Below are 22520 nucleotides of genomic sequence, written 5' to 3' on the forward strand. Positions count from 1 at the left end.
ATACAAAGATATATCTATTTAAAAGTTCATGTTAATAAAGTTTTGACGATTGATCACAATTATTACAGAAACATTTATCTCAATTAGTATTTGTTGAGCACCCATCTCATGCAATCAGCTATAATCAAACCAAAACCTAGCAGTAATATAAAGATATGATAATTTTAGATTTATTCCGAAGTCCTAACAATTAAAACAATTGACTGGTTTGAAGGAGTTCAGGTAACTCAAAAAATACTCTTCTTAAGCAAGTACAGAGAGCTTCAATTTTGGGATATAATGGTTATTGATGATTTATTATGATAAAAGACAATAAACAGAAAACAATTTTTTTTAAAGAGGGAAGGAAGACTCCAAAATTAAAGAATAAGCTCTATTTTAAATAGGATTTGGCTTACGAAATCTTCAATTGCACTCAACTTTTGAGAGAAATACTTATCCCATGAAGTAAAAAAAAAAAAAAAAAAAATTGTAGAACAAGGTGGTCAAACTCACCCAGAGCAGCAGTTCAGGCTGTCAATTAGCATTATTTGAAAATAATGTTCTTCTTTCAAAATTGTCTTTTCCTCATTTAAAAGTCTTATTTTTGAAATTTATGAATTAGGTCCCAAAGTCCTCCCCTTGTGAAGAAGTGGATTTGGTCATACATGCTTGGAGTTTCTGTAATGTTTGTTTTGTGGTATCATTCCATAGTAAAGCCTTTTTGTCACTGTTAATAACAGCATCAATATTATTCATAATGTTGATTTTTCTTCACTCTGAAGCACCAAATGTGTAGTCCTGAAACTATGCACTGGTTCAGGATTACTTTGCTTGGTTCTGCCAGGATTTTTTAATCATCTAAGAAGAGAAGGGTTTTCTCTGAATCCATGACAAAACCTTCCCTAGCCCTGGCAGGCCGTCTTGTTGCCTTTCGTGCAGCAGTGAGCGCAATGAGCAGTGAGGACGGTTTGGGAGGCCAACGTCCAAAGAGAAGATAGAACCCATCTAAGGTGTTGGCAACAAAATCTTGAACTAAGATAGTGTTTATGGAAAAAGGAAAGTGGATCCTGGCTGCCGTGTGGAAACAAAAGCACACGTTGGCTCACTTATGTGCACTCGTTTTCTAGACATGCTGGGACCCCAGGGGCTGACAGAGGGAAAGAGAACAAAGCTGGGGCCTGCCAGACCCAAGACTAGGGCACCAAAACTATAAAACAGGATGGAGTCTGGAGCATCGTTCACAGTCCTGTCTGGTAGAAAAGGCTCCCATGAGCTAATAGGTCAGCATCCATATATATAAGTGGAGACTCTGGGGGCAGGAAGAGCAAGATTACAGGATTTTCTAGAGCAGGGGTCAGCAAACTATGATCCATATGCCAAATCTGCCCCATGGACCTGTCTTTATAAACAAAACTTTATGGGAACACATATTTGTTCATGCTGCTGCTGCTACAATAGCAGAATTGAGTAATGAAAGAGACTCGAGGTTTACAAAGTAAAAATATGTTCTATTTGGCCCTGTACAGGAAATGTTTGGCAATCCCTGTACTACAAGAGGGCGAGGCTTGGAGTCAGCACTGTGATCCCAGGTGATATGTTTGGCTTGAAGATACACCTGAGGCATGGGCTTAGAGTAACCCATGGTCTAGGCAGGATGTCAAAACCACAACCGAATAGTTTGAAGTTCAGGACCTTAGGTACAGGCAGAAGCCAAGGCAAAAGCTCAGTCCTATTGACCAGACAGACATGGTGGTGATTAAGGCAAGAATAAGGTTCAATAGGCTGTGGGATCCAAGCTTACCTTGAGCCATAGAAGATACCAAGTCAAGAACAGTAACTCCAGTTTCAGTGACCTGCAGATGGCTTTGAACCAGTGGTTAGTTTCAAGTACTCAGTGTTGAGCAGAGCTGGGAAGGCAGAGGCTAACCCAGAGGGAAGGATCTCAAGTCCAGATCATCTGAATCTTTCTGCTAGAAAGTAGGACCATGGTCTGTACTCTCCATTTCCTCTTCAACAAGAAGCTATCAACCTCATCAACCCAACGTGATAAGACAGAAATGTCTCCTGGATTGGGTTGCCAGATTTAGCAAATAAAAGTACAGGATGCTGAGTTCAATTTGAATTTCAGACAAAGAAATAAATTCAATATAAGCATGTCTGAATTATTTCACTGGACATGTTTATGCTAAAAATTGACTCATTATTTGAAATTCAAATTCAACTCAAGTTGTACAGTTTTTCCAACAACATTACTTCCAGGAAACTGGCCATCATTGTGATAAATTATGACTAAACCAAGCAATATTTTGACTCCTGGGATAGCAAGAATTTCTAGTCTTTTTGTTTCTCCTCCAGTCTTTTTTGCCTCCCCACTCTGGTCACATTTAGACTTCTTTCCCACATCTTTCCAACTCCTCTCTACCACTTCCTTTCCACAGACTGTCTAGGAGAGAGGGCCAATTGCATCTCAGCACTTTCAGTAATTCTAACATGGATTCAACTCTCATTGATTAAACAAGGGCTGAAAACTGAGAAAGAAGAAGTCAAGCTTTTTAAAGTGACTCACAGGAAGGAAATCTGGTGAACAGACAGTTAGGTGATTGGCTTCTGACTCATAGGCGCTTTCCTTGTTAGAGATTTGCAGCTCTCTATCACTGTTAGTTTGCTATCAACAAACCACTGAAATTTCTCTGGCAGCACGCAGATCGTTGTCTTAGCAGAGGACTTGGGTTTAGAAGAACGACTTGGCACGTGCTGGTACCAACTGTTGAGTTAAAATGGACGTGTTTTTAAAATTTACACAAAGCCTCTTAGATTAAAAGCAGAGGGCCTTGTAAGGGCCAAGCTCATGGTTTTAAAGCATTAGGCCAGCCCCATGTTGTGTGAAGAGGTTCTTAGGAAAGGTTTGAGAATAGTCAAATCTGTGTGATTTGCTTCATGCTATGGTTACAGTGAATTAAACCTCACCTGCAGCGAAGAGGATGTGGGCTAAGATTGTGCTCAGCGCTGACTTGGGTAATATGTAAAACATGTAGAATATATCAATCTGATATGAATTTCATTATTTGTCCCATTGGTCATTTCTCTAGCAACCTTTCCTCTGCTGTGGCAGTATTAGAGGTGTTCATCTGGGTCTCCCTTCCAGAAAGAACTTGCTGTTCACTGTAAAAGATGCTGTTAGCTTACAGCCTCCAGCTATCGATGCCTTAAGATCCACCACACCTTTACAGCCAGGGTCATGCTTCTCATGGGGCAGTCCCCTAGCCAATGATTGAGCCCAGAGTAGGTACCAGACCTGGCTGATTCTCTTCAACATAGGACTCCTCTGATGAGCAACCTTTGCTCTGAAATCCCTCATTGGGTTGGCCAAAATGACTCAGATCTGCATCATGGTCTGAGGCTGTCCCTGTCCAACCCTACTTTCTCTCTCTTTTATCTTCACAAGTGTCACTCAAAACTCTTGCAATCTTAATTCTGTCTCAGTATTGGCTTCCCAAGTTTGAGCAAGCTCCAGGAGTTGGGGATGGACAGGGAAGCCTGGTGTGCTGCAGTCCATGGGGTCACAAAGAGTTGGACATGACTGAGTGACTGAATTGATTGAGGGTGCTCTTGACCCAACCATCCTGGCCCCAGGAAAGTGGGTGGAACTGACACTTTAGCAAGGAAAAAGATATCTCTATGGTACATTCTTACCCAAAAAGAAGAGGGGGAAAGGGCATACTCATTCCTGTCCCGCAGAGCACAGGAGTGAGAAGAGAAGTGGAGACAAGATAAGACCCTCATACATCATAGTCTTGCTTGCCTCTTCCTTGGGGTCAATGCTTTTATGGGGAAAGAACTATGAAAACATTCAGAAAGGTATGCACGGACTAAAAAATCTTATAGCAAGTGACCTACTTTCCCACACACAGAGTAGAAGAGGCTGAATGCAACCAGGAGAATCCCATCATGTGTCTGGCACCACTACTCACGTGGCTGGAGTGGGACAGTGTATTATCAGCGAATGAAGGGGCCTTGGTAAACAGCAATGTGCTATATGCCTGTATGGCCAGGTGCCCTGGTGAAGGTCAGCAAGGTTCAAGACGGGTCACTGGAAACTCAGGAGACCTGAAGTTGGAAAGTGGGGGCCCTTGAGATCAAGTGATTTGATTTAAGGAGGCAATGGCAGTGTGAATGTCCCATGGGTAAGTGTATCCATTGCTTGTCAACAAACAAGCTAGACTGGGAACACCCAGGGGGCACTGGCACAGGGCCCAACACCTAAACGCAGGCATGCCCCTCAAGACCCGCAGTCACATGCTCATTCCCACACCCATGGTCACGTGGTAATGACACCGCCACCAACCAAAGACCCAGGTGCTAACCTCAGGGATTTCAGAGAGGCCAAGATATTCCTGCTGATCATGTAAGTCTAGTCTCTTCCTCCACATTACATGGGGTCAGGGAGATACAAGGGAGATGTGATGAGTTATGGAAAACAAAGGAGCTGCATGCATTGGCAGGCTGAGTGTGTGTGAATCACTCAGTGACCCCACTGCATTCGAATACAGTGTTTTACTTTTTGAATTTTAGTCCAAGATACGGAGTTAACGGGGAAGAAGGGGGGCAGTGTCAGACTTAGTATCTCTAAGTCATTATCTGAACAGCAGCTTCCTGCCAAGAACCCCCAGGGGCTGGATAAATTTCAGCATCCACATATGGGGAACGTTGGTTTCTCTCTAGATCACATTTTCCAAGGGATGGGAGATAATCTACTGGTGATAGCCAAGATGATTTTAGGTTGTGTGGGAATACCTTTCATTAACTCTGAATCACACCCAAAGCATCCCATTTCCAGCTTCCCTCCGTCCTCCTGATCACGTAAGAGGAAGTTTGGGCACTTATCTCGAACCTCCCCAACATTTGCCAGTTCCACTTTTTAATAGAGTGAGACCAGATTTCAGATTCAGAGTACCAGCCCTTCTCTACCCTCCATCTAATTCCCCATGAAGCAGCCACAGTGATCCTTAAACAGAAAGCAAATCACACCACTTCTCTGCTGAAGACCTTCCCATGTCTCCTCATTTCACTTGGAGGAAAAGCCTAAACCTTTTTCAGCAGCCCCCAAAGCCCCACCTGATCTGACACATCACACTCCAGCCTCATGCCCTCTCCTCCCCACCACCCCACCACCCTTACCCGGCTCCAGCCAAGGGCAGCCTCCTGATTGGGCTCAGGATGCTCTTTGCCCAGATACCAGCCCAGCTCAAGTCTTTGCCTGCCACAACTTGACTCAGAACTGATTCTGTAGTGAGGACTCCCTTGGTTTTCCCTCCTGAATTGCAGCTTCCATCCAGGTTCCTGGTCCTCACCCTGCTTTATGTCTGTGTGTGTGTGTGATACGTTTTACGTATTCATCATGTTTTGTTGTAATTTTGTCATTTGAAAAAACAAATCTGTCATTTTTATTTCCTGCCTCTCCCACTTGAATGTAAATGCCATGAAGTCCGGAATTTCTGCCTGTTTTATTTACTGCCCTATCCCCAAAATCTGAAACAGGACCTGGTATGTAGTGGACGCTCACTCAATATTTCCTGAATGAATAAATGAATTTTTGGCTCATTCCTATTCGATATCATCACTATCATAATTTCCCTTTGTCACACCTTCCTTTTAATTCTCCTCCCTTTCCTAGCAAAGCAAACACAAACACGCACACAGCAAAAAAAAAAACAAACCCTGCAGGATACTAATAATGCCCCCTCCTCAACTTCATGGAAGTTCTAATAATCATGTATATATATTTTATATACACACACATATATAATACATACATTATTTTATATGTATTTATATTTTATCTATCTACACACACATTATATTTTCCTTTAAGATGGGAGATTTGGGGTGTGGAGTGCCAAGGGAAAAGAATTTGGGGAATTCTTCAGCCGCTGACCTCTGTCCTGCTCCCAGCTCCCTGTCTATGCTCCCCTCTGGCCCTGGCCAGCCACCCTCCCCTCAGAGTCCCGCCTGGTGAGTTCTGCTCCCCAGCAGCCTGCAGCATTTGGGCTGAGATGCTTGGAGCGCGCAGGTTCAGCTTGTCCGGGATCCTCATAGACTGGGGAGCACAAGACACACGTGCACCAGGCTGCTGCTTTTGAAGGCCAGCACTGGCGTGTGACTTGAATCAGGAACCGGCATCTAGAAGTCCGGAATGGAGAGCGAGCTGGGTGGAAGAAGCAGCAAGCCTAGTTCCCCACCGCTGGCTGGTTCTGTTTGCTCTGTTTCCTCTCGTCACCACAGCACCTCGTGGGGTTACCAAGGAGATCGCAGAGAACAGACCCGGCTGAGACGCGGGGCCGTGGGCGGCAGCAGACGGTCACTGAGGACAACGCCCTCGTCCTAGGCCCCGCCCCCCTCCCACGCAGGAGCTGGAATTCGAGGGGCTGCTTTGGGAATTCAAACCAGAGCTTGCCCACACCTACTCTCTGGTCCTCCGTGCCTCTCTGAGGAGGAGGATCTGCAGGCTTGGATCCTGCTGCTGGATCTGCTGGCTCTTCTGAGCCCTGGGCGTGTATTTGTGTTGTAAGAAAACACCTGGGTTTTCTCAAGGGGCGGAAGAAATCGGCGGCTGAGCTATTCTGCTCTCGCGTGGATGAAAGGCTGTGAGATGAGGCTGTTGATCACCACAGAGGCCCCGGACAGCTGCACGGAGACGTGTCAGGAGCCAGGCCCCGAGACCTAGATTCCTCCTCTGAACTAGCCTGTCTTCAGCACGACTAAGTGATAGCATGGGGACATCCACACCAAGCTTTGAGAAGGAACAATGCCTTCTAACCGCTAGCTCTGATGAAGAGCTGGCCCCATTTGTACATGCCAGTGCCTAAATGAAACCATGTTTGGATTTGACAAGTCTTTAGGAATATCCGGTAATTGCGGTAATTCCGTAATTCATGCTGCTAGACGTACGTCTATGGGGTCGCACAGAGTCGGACACGACTGAAGCGACTTAGTAGCAGCAGCACCAGACGTACCTGGTGCTTTCATCTTTACAAAGCTTGTGTCCATTCTCAGTCTTCCACCCACGAGGGGGGCTTGAATTTTCTGCTAACATAAATGTAGCAGGAAAGTGTTTCAAATGAAGATCTCACCCCAGACATGGGGTGTTTCCCTCTCGCTCCTGGTAGACGAGTTCCTTAAACAGGAGTCTCACGAGTCTGAGGCCTGAAACCACAGAGCTTACTGATGTAGCTGCAAACTGCAACTCAGCCAGAAAGAGAAAAGTCGAGTAGAGAAAGCACATTGCATTGGAGGACCTTAGCATGTCTCTCACAGGCGGACTATTTACATGTGTTCCCCTCACGGCCTCCATAGCAAATGGCCGAGATGCAAAAATGCTTCGTCAGTATTTGCTACAGGGTGAGAAGAGAGCGCTGGAGATCCTCTTTCTCCTAGCAGGCAGGGCTATTTCCATCTCCTGGCTTCGTGACTTCTCCCAGCAGCCACTTGGCAGGACAGTTTCAAACAGCAGGGAGTCTGTGAATCAATCCAATCAGCATTTGAGCCTTTCAGGATAGACGGACCTCATCTCCTGCTCCCTCTTGCAGGCAATTATGTATGGAGTCAGGAAGGAATTTTGCTATTAAGAAGTCTCAATAATAAGGAGCTGAGAGGTTGTAGTTTCCAGCTTTTAACCACAACATTTAAGGCGTGACTCCATTTTCCTTATAGTTTCCCAGTGCACATCACTGCCTAATTCTCCCCAGAGAATCGAAATTGCTTTGTGATGTATATGTATCAGTCATGTGAGCTAAGGCTCAGAGCCAGCAAACAGTGTCTTTCTCAGAAACCTTCCTCCCCAACCCCCTTTCCCACGTTGCATGTTTCAGTGATAGCTTCCACCCTTCTACCTCCCATGCTCGCGGGCTGCTTATTCAGGAATGTGGGCTCCGCAGTCACCTTGCTGTGATGAAAACTGTAATTCAACTCCCCACATGTGCCCCAGAATATTTTGTCTCCAGCGTTTCAGTTTGTGACTTATACCATGTGATTTATGTGCTGTTGGTCAGTGCATCGTGTGTCAAAACCTTCTAAGTGCTTTGGGAGAAAGAGCAATCAGAGAATCTCTGATATTCAAAGATCTTACAGTCTAGTTTAGCTCTTATGTAGCATTCAACCCAGCATTACACTCTCAACATGAGACCAGCACATCTCTTAAGGCCCATAGGAAAAGCTGAGCCCCTATGCAATTGTCCCTGGTGGGGCTGGATTCATGGCTGAGTGACTGGTGCCATCGACCAAGATTGATGCTCAGAAGGACTTGCTTGGGGTTTAATGTCCTAACACTGCCATCTTACAAGTCTTAATTTGTCTTTGAGCTTGCATTTTCTGAGTGAAGTCTGTTGGGACAATGGAGCTCAGCTCACTATCCCAGCTCACTGTCTGCTTCCTGTAGAAGCAGATGCAGGAAGGATGGTGGCTGGGTGGCACCCCATGGCATCTTGGCGGGGAGCATGGCAGTGCTGTCCCTTCCCGAGGCTGGCAGTGCCACAGTGCATTTGACTGGGTGGGGGCCTCTCAGTCATTCACATCAGTGTACCCAGTATGTGCTGGGGGTTATAATCCTTTGAGGGGGGCGCTGTGGGTTGAGGTGGCAGGCAGTGGGAATTGAAGACTGACTGCCCTGCTGCCTTCTCCTTTCATACTTGAGCGCCACAGTTTATGTAGCCAGACCAAATGAACTTTAGCAACTCCCTCCTTTTGATCCAAGCAGGTCTTGAACAGCTGTCATGAACAAAGCTCGTATAAGCCAATCCTGATTGTATGGATGTGAGAGATGGACTATAAAGAAAGCTGAGTACAGAAGAATTGATGCTTTTGAACTGTGGTGTTGGAGAAGACTCTTGAGAGTCCCTTGGACTGCAAGGAGATCCAATTAGTCCATCCTAAGGGAGCTCAGTCCTGGGTGTTCATTGGAAGGACTGATGTTAAAGCCGAAACTCCAATACTTTGGTCACCTCATGTGAAGAGTTGACTTATTTGAAAAGACCCTGATGCTGGGAAAGATTGAAGGCAGGAGGAGAAGGGGATGACAGAATATGAGATGGTTGGATGGCATCACTGACTCAATGTACATGGGTTTGGGTGGACTCTGGGAGTTGGTGATGGACAGGGAGGCCTGGCATGCTGCGGTTCATGGGGTCACAAAGAGTCAGACACAACTGAACGACTGAATTGAACTGAATCTGATTTCCCATCAGTTCAGTGAAAAACAAATTATATTCTGTTCCTCAGAACCCGTGTCAACCATAAAAATACCAAAATTGTGGAAGTGAGATGTGAGAAATATGAAGTCACCTCCTAAACGTATCTAACATATTTGATGAACTTAATATACTCAAAATAATCATGATTTTTAGAATCGACTAAATTTAGTTTTTGCAAGCATTTGTTTATTATGGTGAAATAAGCACAATGTAAAATTTACATCATAAATGTGCCTTCTGGGAGATTTTCCTACAGAGACTAAATTGACTGAATTTCTGTCCTCTAAATTCAGACAGACATGTTAAGTGTTGAAAAGTGTCATGCTGATGATTTCTTTCAATGCTTTTCCAGCTTTGGAAAGGAGATTCCCCTTAGAGGTATACGTTTAGCAAAATAAGATCTTGTAAATTTTCCTCTTCTTGCGCTCAACAGGAAGCTGATGGCATAGGAGGCTGGCTGGTCCATGCTGACACCATTCATTGGGTATCTGCTATGATGTGAGCTGAACCCTGGGCCCTGGGCAACATGGAAGATGTAGAGAAAAAATAAGATGGTCTCTGCCTCTAGGAAGCATGTGAGACCTTCAGCTAGGGAAGAGAGAGAAATCTGTAGCTGCTGAAGGGAGCTGGCTAAGAGCTCATGGGCAGCTGGAAGGTCTTCATGGCTCACTCCACTCAGAGCACCATGTTGTCAGGAGAAGGCTACTTGGCCCAGACTGAGCAAGTGGAACCTTGGTCTACTTGTGAACAAGGCTTGATGACTCACAGGCCATTGGGAGTTGCTGTCCACAGCTTGACACATTTTGAGCCTGGACACATTTGAGCCTTTGTGTTCTCTCTCTAGCACAGGAATTGCTTTTAGAAAAGCACCATTTCTTGGGTCAGCATGGAGATTACCCTGTGGAAGACCCTGGGTATGTGAACTATTACTGACAAATATTATTGAGGGTTTGTTTTATGTGAGAAAACACACCAGATTCCAGGCATATAGACCCTGCTTTCAAGGTCTCATGGTAGATTAGAAGAGATACAGATGTGCACACATGACCAAAGTGTGCCTGGACATTGGGCTTGGGGATATACTTAGTTGCTTCAGTTGTGTCTGACTCTTTGCAACCCCATGGACTGTAGCCAACCAGGCTCCTCTGTTTGTGGGATTCTCCAGGCAAGAATACTGGAGTGGGTTGCCATCTCCTTCTTCAGGGCATCTTCCCAACCCAGGGATTTAACCTGTCTCCTGCATCTCCTGCATTGCAGGTGGCTATCCACTGAGCCACCTGGGAAAGTGACAATCAAAAGACCTAATATGAAATCTTGGCTCTGACCAGCTGACTCTGTGACTTTAGTCACATCCTGTAATTTCTCTGGGCTTTGGTTTCTTTATTTGCAAAAGGGATTTGTGGCTGAGAGAAGAAAAATTGTCTGTTTGGTCTCCAAGTTGCCTTTCTGTTTTAAAATTTCCTGTCTCTTTGAACCTCCTAGAAATAATCTGTGCTCCATAGGCAAGATTCTCTCTTGTACTGATTTTCTAGGTCTTCTGTAACAGAGCACCACAGACTGAGTTGTCTAAGTAACACAAATGTGTTGTCTCACGGTTCTGGAGACTGGGGTCTGAGATCAAGTGGTTAGCAAGATGGTTCTTTCTGAAAATTGGAATAATCTGTTTCATGCCTCTTCCTTAGTTTCTGGAGGTTTGCTGGAAATTTTTGACATTCCTTGGCTTATACAGTTCTGTCTTCATGATCTTCTGGTGTTCTCCCAAGTACATCTATGTCCAAATTTCTTTTTTATAAGGACACCAGTCTTATTGGCTTGGGTCATATACCTCAGCATAGCCTCATTTTTAACTGTATCATCTCATGTTAGCTAATTACATCTGCAATAACCCTGTTTCCAAAAGAAGTCACATTCTGAGGGGTAGGAATTCAGTGTATGAATTGTGGGAGGGGGGTTAGACAAAATTCAACTCATATTAGCCTGTTATATTCATTTCTACCTTGAAACCTTTGGTCCATCCTTATTCAGGTGGTAAATCTTTTTCATCTTAGTTATCAGCTCTGATCAGTTTGAGTGATCACCTGAAATGTTGAGTAGAGAAGAATTATGAATTGACATCTAGGATTAATGGGAAAGGTGACGAGAACTAGCTCAGAGTCTTTTTATGGGTAGAGGATATAAGGAATAGGGTTTTGGCATGTGCCTGCTCACACAAGGAGGAGACGATTTAAACATCTTGCTGCTCATCCCTGAAGCAAAGACCTCACCAAAAAGTCAAGACAAGAACTGCTTTTTTTTCAGATCTCTCCGCTTGAGATGATATTCAAAGAGAGATTGCCAACTTGCAGTCTTGCTGCATTTAATCATCCTCTCAGGGCCTTTCAGCCCAGCCCATGAAGATGATTTAATCATCAACAGGACTCAACTATTCCATAATGAGAGTGAAGGGAATTAAACTTTTAGGAAGACATGATCAGTCTGGACTTTCTGAATGTTTTCTGAAACCAGATCGGAAGAACCAAAAACGAACCCTCACTCCCACTCTTGACACCTATAGCATCAAAACCACCAGATGATGGCAGCTGCTATAGAAATCTAAGCAAGTGTGGGAATGCCTGCCTTGAGCTACAAGCTTGGTACAGGAGCCAAAAGATGGGCAATGACAGGAAGCCAGTGTCTGTGTCAGTGTGGCTACAAAAGAAGTACTTTTCAAGACGAAAAGGAGACCTTCTGTGGACCTTGAAAGCAGCTTGGACTATCCAGGGAAGCCTTGATTTTTGTTTCAATTGCTGAGTTCCTTGACGAAAACTTGGGCGACTGGGCAAGGCCAAAGCCTGTTCACCACCAGAAAATATTTTGATGGAGGGCTTTGTATTTAAGATATTCATTTGAAGTATGAGTGCCACTGATTTGAAACTTTTCCCCTCGTATAAGGGGTCAGGATCACACACCAGGCACTGTTTCAAATGTATCCCACTAGTGAAAGGTGGAGAAGGCAATGGCACCCCACTCCAGTACTCTTGCCTGGAAAATCCCATGGACAGAGGAGCCTGGTAGGCTGCAGTCCATGGGGTCATGAAGATTTGGACACGACTGAGTGACTTCACTTTCCCTTTTCACTTTCATGCATTGGAGAAGGAAATGGCAACCCACTCCAGTGTTCTTGCCTGGAGAATCCCAGGGACAGCGGAGCCTGGTGGGCTGCCGTCTGTGGGGTCACACAGAGTCGGACACGACTGAAGCAACTTAGTAGTAGTAGTAGTAGTAGTAGTAGTAGTAGTGAAAGATACATCCTCTTCTTGTTCAAATGCTACATTTCTGTTTGTCTCTATTTGACCACGGCCCTTATCATGAGACTATGCCAGGCAAGTCTGTTGGAAGTAAGTCAGAGACACCTGAAAGGGAGCTGGGTCTTCCAGCCACAGCCATCCTAGTTGAACTATCCCAGTCACCTAGCAAACTGGTCAGAGGCACATAAGTGAGTCCAGCCAACATTAACCAAGCCCAACACAGACCAGCAAAACCACCCAGCTGACCTGTAGACTTGTGAGAAACAAGGACCGTTTGTTATTTTAAGCCATTAAACATTGAAGGGTTCTGTTACATAGCAATAACTAGCTGCTACACACCGTTTCCCACATATAGGGGCAAAGAGGGAGGTTGATAGACTAGGCAGAAGCTGTGTCCACTGTGGGAATTCAGCTGTGACTAGGAAACTGGGAAGCTGATGAGGCAGGTCCATTAGAAGGCTATTTGCATAAGATACCTCCCAGAAGAGAATTCATCTAGAGGGATGAACAAGTCAGGCAGAGAAACTTGGTTTGGAAACAATGACGTTAGTCATCAGAGGCTGAGAAAATCCACCAGGTTCTGTTATTCTAATGGGTCTTCTGACTTAAGGTCGATGAATTCTTGTTTGACTTTTTTGGTTGAGGGTACAGCTTCCCAGCTTCGGGATCAGTGTAGAAACTTATAAAGCTAAAGCAACCTGGGAAGAACATGTGAACAAAGCACAAATTTGGTACCCAGGAGATTCCATCACCTTAGTAAAAGATAAGAGCAAAGATAGGGTACCCAGAAGATGACTGAGTCACATCTGTCTAAATAATTACATTAATCCATTATTTCATTCACTATGTGTTCAACAAACATTGAGGGCTATCCGGATCACACTGTGTTAGGTTATATTCAGTTCAGTCGCTCAGTCATGTCCGACTCTTTGCAACCCCATGAATTGCAGCACGCCAGGCCTCCCCGTCCATCACCAACTCCTGGAGTTCACTCAAACTCATGCCCGTCGAATCGGTGATGCCATCCAGCCATCTCATCCCTTCTCCTCCTGCCCCCAATCCCTCCCAGCATCAGGGTCTTTTCCAATGAGTCAGCTCTTCGCATTAGGTGGCCAAAGTATTGGAGTTTCAGCTTCAGCATCAGCCCTTCCAATGAACACCCAGGACTGATCTCCTTTAGGATGGACTGGTTCTGGATCTCCTTGCAGTCCAACGGACTCTCAAGAGTCTTCTCCAGCACCACAGTTCAAAAGCATCAATTCTTCTGTGCTCAGCTTTCTTCACAGTCCAACTCTCACATCCATACATGACCACTGGAAAAACCACAGCCTTGACTAGACAGACCTTTGTTGACAAAGTAATATCTCTGCTTTTGAATATCCTATCTAGGTTGGTCATAACTTTCCTTCCAAGGAGTAAGTGTCTTTTAATTTCATGGCTGCAATCACCATCTGCAATGATTTTGGAGCCCCCAAAATAAAGTCTGACACTGTTTCCACTATTTCCCCATCTATTTGCCATGAAGTGATGGGACCAGATGCCATGATCTTAGTTTTCTGAATGTTGAGCTTTAAGCCAACCTTTTCCTTCTCTTCTTTCACTTTCATCAAGAGGCTTTTTAGTTCCTCTTCACTTTCTGCCATAAGGGTGGTGTCATCTGCGGAGAGACAAATGCTTTTATAAGGTGGGGTCTTACCCACGAAGAGCCCACGGCCTGGTCCACATTTAAAAATAGGTTTTATCTTACATGTTTCAATGCCATTCTCCCAAATCTTCCCACCGTCTCCCTCTCCCACAGAGTCCATAAGACTATTCTATACATCAGTGTCTCTTTTGCTGTCTCGTATACAGGGTTATTGTTACCATCTTTCTAAATTCCATATATATGCGTTATTATACTGTATTGGTGTTTTTCCTTCTGGCTTACTTCACTCTGTATAATAGGCTCCAGTTTCATCCATCTCATTAGAACTGATTCAATGTATTCTTTTTAATGAAACATGTAAAATATCATGTATGAAACGAGATGCCAGTCCAAGTTCGATGCACGATACTGGATGCTTGGGGCTAGTGCACTGGGACGACCCAGAGGGATGGTATGGAGAGGGAGGAAGGAGGAGGGTTCAGGATGGGGAACACATGTATACCTATGGCGGATTCATTTTGACATTTGGCAAAACTAATACAATTATGTAAAGTTTAAAAATAAAATAAAATTAAAAAAATAAATAAATAAAAAGGAAAAAAAATAAAAATAGGTTTTATCTTATGTGTTCTGATTGGTAATGGCTGCCTGGAACACACTCTTGAGGCATTTGAGAGTCCAGATCCTGATTCAGAGGAGTGCTGTGGTTGACTAGCAATGTCTTCTCTGGCCACATATTTGTAACCCCAGTGAACTAATTTTAAGTCCTGGCTTCACATTTACTCAAAGATCCATAAACTAGGCTTCTTGCATGTATTATATGTGAAATTCGTCTCTCACTGCCTCTTCCTGCCTTGGCTGAGTGACAAAGAGCTGTACCGATACTAAGGAAGGTGATTCTAGGTTGGCATTCTCTTTTGACAAAGGAGAGGGATATTTTCTCTGTATCTCTTTTAGTTCTCCTCTGTAAGTGAGAAACATAATCCTCAGGAGGTGGGTGGGGTAGAACAGAGTATGGAGGGAAACTCATGTACAGTGACGAAAAGACTCCACCATCTCCAGCAGACTGATAAAGGGTTTGGGGGGTGAGGAGACCATGACCCAACTTTGAAAAGAAGCACTGATCTAGTACTAACCCATCCTGACTTGGCATCATAGGGACAAGGAAATAAAGACAATCCAAACACTCAGGTTTCTTGTATTTATCTAGTTTGAATGCGGTTAATCTGCTGACAGGCTTGGCAAGCCTGCAGGTCCTGGACAGGGCTAGGCAGTGCTCCCAATGGGCATTTAATGAACACCGTGGAGACTTGTCAGTAGCTCCCCTGGGGAATCCAGGCTGAATTGGAGCCCATACTGGACAACTATGGAGAGACAAACGATTTTAAATTCACCACTCGCCCTGTTCCTGAAGGTCTGTTCACTTTGTGAGCCATGTAGAACTCAAAAGGCTGAGTATTTAACAAAGACTTAATAAAATTTAGCTTTTGTCATCTGTAGGACCTGTTCTCATGTCTGTGTTCTGCCTTCTCTACTGGTGTGACTTTGGTCAACCCTCAGGGTCTTCATTTGAAAAACAAGGATAAGAATACTTATCTTGGGGATTTAGTGAAGATAGAACAAGTTTGTAAAGTGCTCAGGAATGCCTGGCATATAGTTAGTGCTCAATAAATGACAGTTATGATTATTAGCAATTAAGTTCTGGACTCTTTGGGAGCATCACCCACCATCATCCCCTTTCTGTCTTCTCGTTTCTACTTACAAGCAGTATTGGGCTCTAACTCCCCATGGACAGAAGCTCTGAGTGCAGACCCCCCATAAGCTTGGATGTCCCATCAGCTGTCCTGCAGCCTGGCCTCAAGTTGCCCTGCAAACACAGGCCATGTGGGGTTCACATGATCCCCAAAGGAGGTGCTGTTTTCTCAGCAGCTCCACTCCCATTTCTAGGCTGCATTGACTTGTGTCTCTGCAGACAAAGCCCAGTGTGTTTGTGAGGCTCTGGCCATTGTGACACTGAGTAATGAGAGGGCTGGGCAAGGGAAGAGGACAAGAAGCTGCTGAACCCAAGCCAACAGTGCTCCTGGTTGCGTTCACCCAGCTGTGGACAGCGCCTGCCGCCCAGTGGGAGGGTTTCAACACCAGAAGCTGCAGGCCCAGCCGAAACCCCCTGTAATACTGCCCCGCTGGGTCCCCTGGCCTGGCTGGGGTGGTGGGAATAAGTTTTAGGGGGAAGGGATACTGGGTAGTTCGATAGAGAGGTGGGAAAGATGCCCTCTGGTTCTTGCTTTCTGAGCTTCCCCTTCTTTACTCAACAGGAACACAGAGAAGATACCCACTGTGGGACGAGTGGGAGGAGCACAGGACTTGGAGAGACAGCTTAGCTTCAACACTGCCTTCCAGGCATATGCTTGCACAAGTCCCGTCATCTCTCCTGCAGCCTCAACTTTCATATCTGTAAGATGGGACTGTCACAAAGTTGACACAAGGGTCATGTGAGATGATGCATGTCTCAGTCTTTTATTTTTTTTAAATAAGGATTTATTTATTTGTGACTGTACTGGGTCTTCACTGCTGTGCACAGGCTTTCTCTAGTTGTGGCAAGTGGGGGCTACTCTTTGTTGAGGTGTGCAGGCTCTAGGCAGGCAGGCTTCAGGAGCTGCAGTGCTTTGACTCCCTGGTTGCAGCTCATGGGCTCTAGAGTGCTGGCTCAGCAGTTGTGGTGCAGGGGCTTATTTGCTCCATGGCATGCGGGATCCTCCTGGACCAGGGATTGAATCTGTCGCCTGCACTGGCAGGTAGATTCTTACCCACTGGCCACCAGGGAGGCCCTGTCGCAGCCTTTTTCAGGCAGGCAGTTACGTGCACAAATATTTCTTTGGCGTGTCTTTCTGTGCCTTTTTTTTTTTTTTCTGTCCTGCCTCCTTCCTATCTTCATTTCTTTCTTTTTTTATCCAGGCTTATTCCTGAGGCCAGGGATTTTCAAACATTTCCACCAAAATGCCCCTAACAACCAAAAAGGGCAAAAAAAGATTTAGCCTGAAGTACTCAATACGGTGTGAAATTTCTTTGGCATCTCCTGTTTATTTCTACGAGTGCTGTGGCTCTCGTGTTTGGCTCCATGTGGAGCAGTTACGGTTCTTGGCTGGAAACACAGAGCCGGTTCTTAGTAGCTCAGGCAGAATAGGAAGTGAAGAGCAACTGTGGATTTTGTAGGCAAAACAGAGAGTCGAGTTCTCCCCGTAGAGGAAATATGCCCAAACCACCTCTCTGGGGCTGCCCCAGTGAATCCCCAAGTAGCATCAACCTTAAACACAGACATCACAGCTGCCAGACAGAGTTGCTCGCTCTGAGTACATGGGGAAGTGGGTACCGAGGCTCCCCCACTGCTGTGTACGTGGAAATTGGTGTCTCTGTTAGAACGCTGCCACAATTTGGCTTGAGTCCACATCCTCAGAGGCTTTCTGCCAAGTTAAGGTCTTGTATGAGTGTCTGTGGGCTTTCCAGGTGGCAACGGAAAGATCCTGCCTGCCAATGCAGGAGATGTAAGAGATGGGGGTTCAATCCCTGGGTCTGAAAGATCCCCTGGAGGAGGGCATGGCAACCCACTCCAGTATTCTTGCCTGAAGAATCCCATGGGCAGAGGAGCCTGGCTAGCTACAGTCCAGAGGGTCGCAGAGTCCGACATGAACTGAAGCAACTTGGAACACACGCGTGCATGAGTGTTTGGGCTTCCCTGGTGGCTCAGTAGTAAAGAATCTGCCTGCAATGCAAGAGATGCTGTTTCAATCCCTTGGGTTAGGAAGATCCTCTGGAGAAAGAAATGGCAACCCACTTCAGTATTCTTGCCTGGAAAATCCCATGGACAATGAAGCCTGGCAGGCTATAGTCCATGGGGTTGCAAAAGAGTTGTTGCTCAGTTGCTCAACTGTGTCCGACTCTGCGACCTCATGGACGGCAGCATGCCAGGCTTCCCTGTCCTTCACCATCTCCCAGAGCTTGCTCAAACTCATGTCCATTGAGTCGGTGATGCCATCCAACCATCTCATCCTCTGCTGTCCTCTTCTCCTCCTGCCGTCAATCTTTCCCGGCATCAGGGTCTTTTCTAATGAGTCAGCTCTTCAAATCAGGTGGCCAAAGTATTGGAGCTTCAGCTTTAGCATCAGTCCTTCCAGTGAATATTCAGGATTGATTTCCTTTAGGATTGACTGGTTTGATCTCCTTGCAGCCCAAGGTACTTTCAAGAGTCTTCTCCAACACCACAGTTCAAAAGCATAATTTCTTTGACACTCAGCCTTCTTTATGGTCCAACTCTCACATCCATACATGACTACTGGAAAAACCACAGCTTTGACCATATAGACCTTTGTCGGCAAAGTGATGTCTCTGCTTTTAATATGCTGTCTAGGCTTGTCATTGCTTTTCTTCCAAGGAGCAAGCATAGGTGTTCCAGTTTAAAATGTCGGGCCTTAGACCCTCCAAAAGCGTTCCCTAGCCACGTCAAATGCAGCCAGCTTTGTTACTGTCATATTGGACCAATGGAGCTGATCCCCTTTGACTGCACTGGTCACAGTCCCACTGTGAGGATCACCTGATGTTGATTGATCACCTGATCAATTGATGTTGATTTCCGTGGTTCTCTTCTGCACTTAGCTCCTATCTGGTGAAGCTAATTCAGGCCCACTCAGCTCACCTCATGTGCAGTTTTATTCACAGTAAAGCACCAAGCCCCTCCCTGATCCTGGTCCATAATTCCTGTTGGAAATGGAACCCATTGAGAGAAAGTGGTGAGAGGACTGTGGCTCTTTTTCTTTGGAACTTAGACTTTTCTTACTTATACATCCCTAAATCTCAGTATCTTCCTCAGCAGAAAGCCACAAGGCTGTTGATGAGTCTTTGAAACAAAACACTTTTCAAATTTCCCCATGGCTGAAGGTAGCAGGATTGATGCCATGGAGGTTCACATCGTCTCTGCAAAATGCAGGCTGACATTCTCCTGAAGACGTTGTTTGGAACCGATTCTCTCTTGAAAAACCCTCTGCAAGGAGTGGACTCAGAAGCTACTGGCCAGATTTCAAATATGTACATGCAGAATGAGAGATATTTTTCCAGTTGGTCACTAGAAATAGAGCCTGGGCGAGAGCCCTAAAATTGGAAAGTACATTTCATAGCACTTTTTAATCTCCTAAAAATAGAAAAGTAACTTTGCTGTGCAGGAGGCGGGACAGAGGCCCTCGCCCAGGAAGGATGAATGCTGCCCTGTCTTGACCCGATGAGACCTGCTTCCCTGCTTGGGGAGGAGCCCCATATCCTGAGATCTGACTTCAAAATCCTGAACCCACACCCTCCACCCACTGCTCCCCAGCTGTGCTGTATTCCACACGAGAGGTGTGACCTTCCATCTCTCACCATCCTGCCCAGAGCCATGTACTAGGTTCCAAAGCTTGCCTTTGGCATGGATCTGGGGTCATCGATGGTAGGTGTACCAGCTCCAAGAAAAACCAATGTGTTGGAGGCAGTAGGTAGATACTGAATTTGGTGCTGGTATATTTGCTGAATGGACTTGGATACGGGTCCATATATTCTCAGGGAACTCTGAAATGTGACTTGTGTTTCCTAGAGCACACCAGACATGGTGGCAAAAATGGAATGCTGCTGACAGCAATAAATCGCACTTCACTGGTCTCACCTGCTGTTACACGCTCCAGTTTTCCTTGAAGTGTCGCTCAAGTGTTCCTGACCTTTCTTGGGGCTCTATCAGATGTTGTCAGAAAGAAGCCCTCGTTTCCGTTTGGTGCCTGCCATTGTCCTCCTGTCCACCTCTGGCCTCTTCCAGTGGAGTCCCACGCTCATGATTCTTCAGCCAATAGCCACTGCGAGAATGGACATGCCCAAGATTTCCTCCGTCCACTCAAGGCCACTGCTCAGTCCCTTGCCCCTGGAACTCATTTCTTCCCAGGCTTTTCTCCCTGGAACCCTTGCACTGAGTCCCTGGGAGGCTGGGTGCACTGATGTGGCCAAGTGATATCACCTTACTGGATCCAGAATCATGCTGCCATTGCCGTGATGACTGCTTTATTATCAGGCCAAGCTTCTCTCTCCAGGTTCCAGTTCCAGCTCAGCAGCCAACTTACTGAGTGATCTTGAGCAAAGCAACTAATCTCTCTGGGTTTCAATACACTTACCTGTAAAACCTGGGAGACATGCCAGCTTGTGTCTATGTGTGTTAGTTGCTCTGAACATAGTGTCCAACTCTTTTCGACTCCGTGGACTGTAGCCCACAAGGCTCCTCTCTTCGTGAGATTCTCCAGGCAAGAATACTGGAGTGGATTGCCATTTCCTTCTCCAAAGGATCTTCCTGACCCAGGGATCAACCCTGGGTCTCCTGCATTGAAGGCAGATTCTTTACCGTATGAGCTATAGGGAAACCTAAAATCCTTTCTATTTTAGGATTTGATGACCCTTTAGAGGCACAGTGCTTTAGCAACCAACTCCAAGAAGGTATTAGCTCCCTCTATGAGTCAATCCATGGCCATGCTTTGTAATAAGGAATTTCTCTTTTCCTTCCTCTCTCTGACAACAAACAGGACTTTCTACTCATCATGCTATTTAAAACCTTCCAGTAGCTTCCTGTCATAAGTAGAAAAACTCCAGACTTGGTGGCACTCTATGTTGGTGACATCACCTCATACTTTTTCCCACTCTTGTTTAATATACTCCAGATGCAGTGGCCTTCATTTCACCCTTGAGACATTCTGTGCCCTTTATTCCAAGGTGTTCGCACGTGCTCATCTTTCTATCTGGAATGCTCTTCTCCCAGGCCACCCATGACTGGTCCCTTCTCATCGTTCAGGTTCTCAGAGTGCCTGGCTTAACATCTTCTATCTGCCTCCCACCTGGCCCCCTCACCAAGCTTGTCCCCATCATAGTCCAAAGGTCAAATCTGTCCACACCTGTTTATTCACAGCTTGCCTCCAGCTGCCTTTGTGTTGCATCACCAGAGTTGAGGACTGTGTGTGTGGCAGCGACAGAGGACACACGGTCTATAAGGCTGAAGCTGCGTACCATCTGGCCCTTGTCAGGAAGAGCTTGCCAGGTGCTGCTGTTCCTGTAGCCTCCTTCACCCTCAGCACCCATCAGTATCTGAACTGATGAATCAGTCTGCTTCCTTGTTTTTCCTTTTTCTCCCCGCACCTAGAATGTACGTGCCATCCAAGTCCACGGACTCATCTGTCTTGATCTGAGTGTCTTCATTATTTCTTAGCACAGTGCCTGACGCAGAGCCAATGAATAACGGTAGCCCAGATGGAGCTGGGTCTATTTGCTTTTGCTTTATTGCCACAACAGTGAAATTCAGTACGAATCCTAAGATAAGTCCCCCGCACCTCCGTGGTTACTTGCACACCCCTCTACCCACTGCCAAGCTCTCCTCTGCTCCCACCTCTTATCCCTACTTCTTCCCTTTCTTAATCCCTCTTTGATACTCCCAGCTGCCAGCATCCTTTTGCTTTTCACTCTGCCTGCATTTTAGCCTAGTCCTCAACCCTCTGGGAACCCAGCAGCCCTTCAGGGTACAGCCCATTGTGAGGAGGTCAACGGTGAGCAACACCACATTCCTCCCAGATACTTCTGGGTGCTGCTGTGAGGGGTGATGTTTTGAGATGTCTCAGAGACTCAGGCACACTTTTGAGAGCGCTTCATACCTTCATACTAAGGAGAGCTTTACTATTCAGGGCTATTTGAAAAATGAATCCAGGTTCTCAGGGAATGAAACTCAGGAGCCCAGAGAAGTTTAATCCAAGAAGCTCTGGATGTCAGGTGTGGAGGAGCTTTCTAGAATCATCTGGCGCTTCCCAAGTTTCTCCACCAAACCCCACTCAGTGGCCAGTAAGAGTGATGCATGTCCCCCAGCAAGGAATGGAAGTGTCACTTCAATGTAACCTCCCAAAATTCATTTTATTTCAGCAACTTATTGGGACACTGTATTCTGTTTCATGCTGGATTTTTAAAGAAAGGATTATTTTGAAATCTTCAAGCAAAAATCCTGACCCACATCACCCCATGGCTTTATTCATCCCTAATATTCCCTGGTCTGTGCCCTCAGCCCTGCAGGTACTGATAAGTATGTAGCTTGGTAAGTATGGAAACGAATCTGACGTGTCCTTTAACAGATGAGGAAACTGAGGACTTGGCAGAGATGGTGGGAGCCTCCTAACCTTTAAACCAGCTCCCTTTCTACTTTCTTGGGAGGAGTAGCTCATCTGCGGTGGGATGAGATGTGCTGAGTGGCCTCCGTGTGCCCTTCCAGGTCCACGGCCACCCTTTTCCCCATGCTCTGTGACCCTGGAGGCTGATATGTACAAG

The sequence above is a fragment of the Bos javanicus genome, chromosome 15 (genome assembly GCF_032452875.1).
Source record: "Bos javanicus breed banteng chromosome 15, ARS-OSU_banteng_1.0, whole genome shotgun sequence".
NCBI classification, from domain to species: Eukaryota; Metazoa; Chordata; class Mammalia; order Artiodactyla; family Bovidae; genus Bos; species Bos javanicus.